This window comes from Somniosus microcephalus, unplaced genomic scaffold (genome assembly GCF_052327205.1).
Source record: "Somniosus microcephalus isolate GS21.2 unplaced genomic scaffold, FLI_Smic_1.0 unresolved_chr4, whole genome shotgun sequence".
Taxonomy (NCBI): Eukaryota; Metazoa; Chordata; class Chondrichthyes; order Squaliformes; family Somniosidae; genus Somniosus; species Somniosus microcephalus.
The window spans coordinates 14,730,435-14,736,487 of NW_028225182.1; the positions used below are offsets into that span (position 1 = coordinate 14,730,435).

The following is a 6,053-nucleotide window of genomic DNA, read 5'->3' on the forward strand; positions in this document are numbered from 1 at the left end:
CTCTGCTCATCAAGAATAGCCACACACACACCATGGTTTTACAATGGTTAGCTCCTCACCTGGCTAGGCTTTGAAGGGGCATTCTCGGTAGTCCGATTTTCGCTTCGGTGTTTGTTTAAATTTCCGAGAAGCCCACGGTTCAAATCCCAAACGAGCACTCGTGTCGCCGGCCACTACTCAACTTGCAGTTGAATCTTTTGCAATCACCCTTTAATAACCGATTACCATAATTTACAGAATGCAAAAAAGGCGTAAACGTTCTTCAATGACGCATTTTCCCCTTTGTAAGTTATCAACTGTTAACCATATCTCATTTTACACATTGTATTTTTGGAATCTCGATTAAATTGCTAATTGCTTATGAAAGCAGAAATTTGGCGCAACTTTATTTAAAGCGAACAGGATCGTTCACTGCACATAACGAAATCCTGGCGAATGTAAATGTTTCCCCCCCGGGCTCGAACCCGGGACAATTCGCGTGCGAGGTGAACATGATAACATGTACATTACGCCAACCGCTGCGGCATAGCCCACAGATAATAGAATCAGCAGTGAACAAAATATCGCCCAGTGCACATTTTCAGATTCAACGCAGTCAGCTTCTTCATCAATGAAAGAAGTTTTCAGTGAAACGATTTGGAAGTATGTGTTACTCGTATTTGTAGCTTTAATAAAAGTTTGTGACGTTTGACTCCCGCTCATGTCTCTTCTTCCTCTGTTGAATAACAAAGGAGGGGCTGACGTTGACCAGACTGCACTGCGCCTGATATTTGTGAGCTCCTCCTTTATGTTGACTGATGCTGTTTCAGCTGAACCAATCAGCACAGAGGGGCTTCACTGGTCAGTTCTCTTCTGTTGAAGATACGGACCCAGCAGTTCCTGTAGTGTAGTGGTTATCACGTTCGCTTTGCACGCGAAAAGTCTCCGGTTCGAGCCCGGGCGTGAACATTATGTTTAATGCTGCTGTGGATGAACAACCAGAGGGTTTATTTTAAGTGACAAAAGAAAATTATTGCAAACGCTGTAAATCTCAAATAGAAACGGAAAATGGTGGACTTCTCAAGAGGTCAGGCAGTATATGTGGATAAAGAAACAGAGTGAACGTTTCAAGTCGATTACACTTCTGTTAGAATTGGGAAACGTGAGAGATGTATGGCTAGTTTATTCTCCTGTCAATAGGGCTACAGCGGCTTCTCCCTTGTTCTTTATTTAACTTCACTAGTCAGATACCTCTGAGTGAGAGAAAACTGATCCACAGTGAGGCCCATTTCATCGTTTGTTCCCTTTTAAACCCTGGAATCTCCGAATCCCTGAAGTTCAGAAATGTAATTAATTGATCTGCAGGGTGGCCGTCAGTGAGAAGCCTTTTCTGCCCGGATCCGGGAGTGCAGCTGGATTCAGGCTCAAGATTGCCGCTACTGGCGATAACTTTTTGTTGGGTAAGGTTATTACGGGTTAAGGGAACAAAGCGTGCAGACGAAATGAAGATACAGATCAACCCTGATCTAATTGAATGGCGCAACAGGATCGAGGGGCTGAATGGCCTCCTCCTGTTCCTATTGAGTCGCTACAATGCAATGTACTCGAGTGTTGGAGGGTTTCCGGTGTGTAATGGTGATCGCTTTCCGAAAACTCAATGGTTCGAAAGTGGGCAGAGGCAATTTAAAGTATTTTCTCCATTCAAGTATAGTAAATATGAAAATTGAAATAGTTTGCATGATTGGTTCAGTATAAATAAAACACGCATTGACAGGCGAATTATGCCATTCAAATGGCAGCGTTACAGTGAGTGAAGCAATTCTCAATGGTATTTCCCATATAGGACACAGTTTGGGTTGCGGTACTGTAAGGAGGATTTGGGGAAAGTTGGCGCTGATTTAGGGTATGGTATCTCCGCCGCGCGTGTCGCAATTTGACGAGGTGGGCCTTATTTTATTCAATAATTGAGGCTGGGGACTTTCTCATTGAGAATGTGGAAGCAAAACAACACAGATTAATCGGAAAACACAGGGTCAGCGACGGGATTCAAAGTGTAGTTTCAATCGGTCTGTCTGAGTGTCCATTCAATAAGAAACAAAGAAAACGCGTCTCCAAAAATGCCCCACACCGTGTTATGATTCCGGAAACTGAGCCGGGGGAGAAATAGAGACATAAAAGCACAGGGATATAGAGAGGAGGAAGAGCGAAGGGGAAATTACCGTTTCCACGGAGAACTAATGCAGAGACTCCTCTGCTGCGCCTGGAGCGCCCTCCTGCAGCCTGGATACATTAACATCCTAACAGCTCATTAACTGTAGCAGTGGGACCGGGCGGCGCTTCAGAAGACAGGTCGAAAAGGCAAAGTCACTGTCTCGGTCTCCAGTGCTCTGGTCATCAAGAATAGCCACACACACAAAATGGCTTTGCAATGGTTAGCTCCTCACCTGGCTAGGTTTGAACCGGCGTTCTTGGGGATCGATTTTTCGCTTCGGTTGTTTGAATAAATTTCAGTGAAGCCCCAAATCCCAAACGAGCGCTCGTGTCGCCGGCCACTATTCAACCTGCAGTTGAATCTTTTGCAATCACTATTAAATATCCGATTACCATAATTTACAGAATGAAAGAAAGGCGATACACACTTCAATAACGCATTTTGCGCTTTGTAATTAATCAACTGTTAACCATCTCTCATTTTACACATTGCATTTTAGGAATCTCGTTTAAAATATTAATTGCTTATGAAAGCAGAAATCTGGGGCAACTTTTGCTAAAATTAACAGGACTATTCACTGAACAGAATAAAATTTTTGCGAATGTACTGTGTTTACTTGCGCTCGAACCGGGGACTTTCCGCGTATGAGGGGAGCGTGATAACCGATACACTACGGACACTGCTGCACAGCTGATCACAGAGAATAGAATCAGTAGTGAACAAAATATCCCACGGTGCTCATTTTCAGATTCAACGTAGTCAGCGTTTAAGTCAAGTGAAAGATTTTATCAGTGAAACGATTGTAAGTAAGTGTTAATCGCATTTGTGCCTTTAATTAAATGTTGTGCCGTCTGACTCCGGTTCATGTCTCTTCTTCCTCTGTTTAATAAGAAAGGAGGGTTTTGACGTTAACCAGACTGCACTGCGCCTGATATTAGTGAGCTCAACCTTTACATGAGTGATGCTGTTTAAGGTGAACCAATCAGCAGAGAGTTGCTTCACTGGTCAGTTCCCCTCTGTTAAAAGTCCTTAGCCAGCGGTTGCCTTAGTGTAGTGGTTATCACGTTCGCTTTGCACGCGTTAGGTTCCCGGTTCAATCCCAGGCGAGAGCATTATGTTTAAGCTTGCTTCCGAGTTCATTCTCTAACCAAAAGGGCTGCAGCGACTGCTCACTTATTCTTTAATTGCTCTTATTTCACTTCACTAAATAGATAACTTTGAGTGAGAGTAAACTGATTCACCGAGGATCCATCGCGTGTGAGGCGAACACGGTAACCGCCACACTGCAGCCGATCAAAGGGCGAGAAACCACTCAATATAAAGGATGAGCTCACAGATATCAGGAGCAGTGCAGTCTGGTCAACGTCCAGCCCCTCCTGTTTTATTCAACGGAGGAAGAAGAGACATGAACGGGAGTCAGACGCCACAAACTTGAATTGAAGGCACAAATGCGAGTAACACTTACAATATTTTCACTGTGAAATTATTTCACTTGATTGCAAATCTGACTGCATTAAATCTGAAAGTCAGCACCATTGGAGTTGATATTCATTGCTGATTCTATTTTCTGTGCACAGTAGAAATAACCGGTCCTGTTCAAGTTGACAAAAGTTGGCCCAGAATCCTGGTGTCATCAGCAATGAACATTTTAAACCAGGTTCCTAAAGCACAGTGTGTAAAATGAGATATGGGTAACAGTTAACATGCAAAGCACAGAACAAATGATTGAAGAATCGATTCTCGCTCCGTTAGCATTCCTTTAGTTGTGCAATAGATAATTATCGGTTAATTAATGATGCTATCCCGTGAAAAAAAGACCACAGTTCAACAAAAGACGTCCGGTGAGTGACAGGTAAGCGCTGCTTCTGCAGCTGTCTGACACCGAGTGGGAGTGGGATTTTAAAGCCCATTTATTGAGGATCGTTTATATATATAAACATCGCCGCTTGTTGTTGTCGACCTAATGGCGCAACGTTAGCTGTGTGTTCAAATCAGGTCGGGCCACAACTTTTTTGGATCAATCCGGATTTAATATTTTCTTTGCTGCTTCACCATAACCAGACGCTTGCTCGAAATTCTGTCTCACTGTTTCCCCAGAGTCAGGGAGAGAAGAGCCTGATGGCATCAGGTAAATAAGCGGACAAGGCATGATCACAGATATTCGTTCAGAATCAACTTGCAGGTGCCCCGACATAACGTTTAGAAGTCAGGATGGTCGAGCGGTCTCCCCTGGAGGTGTGGGTTCAGATCTCACTTCTGACATTCTTTATTTTTGATTAGGTTTGAGGTGCTGTATTAGTTTGAGGTGCTGTATTAGTTTGACGTTCTGTATTAGTTTGAGGTGCTGTATTAGTTTGAGGTGCTGTATTAGTTTGAGGTGCTGTATTAGTTTGAGGTGCTGTATTAGTTTGAGGTGCTGTATTAGTTTGAGGTGATGTATTAGTTTGAGGTGCTGTATTAGTTTGAGGTGCTGTATTAGTTTGAGGTGCCGTATTAGTTTGAAGTGCTGTATTAGTTTGAGGGGCTGTATTAGTTTAAGGTGCTGTATTAGTTTGAGGCGCTGTATTAGTCTGAGGTGCTGTATTAGTTTGAGATTCTGTATTAATTTGAGGTGCTTTAGTAGTTTGATCCGCTGTATTGGTTTGAGGAGCTGTATTACTTTGAGGTGCTGTATTAGTTTGAGATGCTGTATTAGATTGAGGTGCTGTATTAGTTTGAGGTGCGGTATTATTTGAGGGGCTGTATTAGTTTGAGGCAGCTGTATTGGTTTGAGGTGCTGTATTAGATTGAGGTGCTGTATTAGTTTGCAGTGCTGTATTAGGTTGAGGTGCTGTATTAGTTTGAGGTGCTCTTTTAGTTTGAGGTGCTGTATTAGTTTGAGGTGCCGTATTAGTTGGAGGGGCTGTATTAGTTTGAGGTGCTGTATTATTTTGAGGTGCTGTATTAGATTGAGGTGATCTTTTAGTTTGAGGTGCTGTATTAGTTTGAGGGTCTGTATTAGTTTGCATTGCTGTACTAGTTTGAGGCGCTGTATTAGTTTGAGGGTCTGTATTAGTTTGAGGTGCTGTATTAGTTTGAAGTGCTGTATTAGTTTGAGGTGCTGTATTAGTTTGAGGTGCCATATTAGTTTGAGGCGCTGTATTAGTTTGAGGCGCTGTATTAGTTTGAGGTGCTGTATTAGTTTGAGGGGCTGTAATAGTTTGAGGTGCTGTATTAGTTTGAGGTGCTGTATTAGTTTGAGGTGCTGTTTTAGTTTGAGGTGCCGTATTAGTTTGAGGTGCTGTATTAGTTTGAGGTGCCATATTAGTTTGAGGTGCTTTATTAGTTTTACATGCTCTATTGATTTACCTGGGATGGCAGGAATGACGTATGAGGAGAGATTGGGTCGATTGGGCTTATACTCGCTGGAGTTTAGAAGCATGAGAGGGGATTTCATTGAAACTTAAAAAATTCTAACATGAATAGACAGACGAGATGCAGTAAGGATGTTCCCGATGGTGGGAGACTCCAGAAGCAGGGGTCACAGTCTAAGAATAAGGGGTAAGCCATTTAGGACTGAGATGAGGAGGAATTTCTTCACCCAGAGAGTGGTGAACCTATGGAATTCTCTACCACAGAAGGCAGTTGAGGCCAATTTATTAAATATATTCAAGAAGGAGCTACATATATTTCTTAATGCTAAAGGGATCAAGGGATATGGGGAGAAGGCAGGGACAGGGTACTCAATTTGGATGAACAGCCATGATCGCATTGAATGAAGGAACAGGATCGAGGGGCCGAATGGCCGACTCCTGCTCCTATCCTCTATCATTCAATGACTTGAGGTGCTACATTAGTTTGATGCCCTCTATTAGTTTAAGGG

At 42.9% G+C, this 6,053-nt stretch overlaps 1 non-coding gene across 1 annotated transcript; it reads left to right on the forward strand.

Annotated features, from left to right (window-relative positions):
* Positions 1-875: 875 nt before the first annotated feature.
* trnaa-ugc (transfer RNA alanine (anticodon UGC)) lies at positions 876-948 on the forward strand. The gene has a single exon. It is a non-coding gene; the product is annotated as a tRNA-Ala (tRNA).
* Positions 949-6,053: the final 5,105 nt, after the last annotated feature.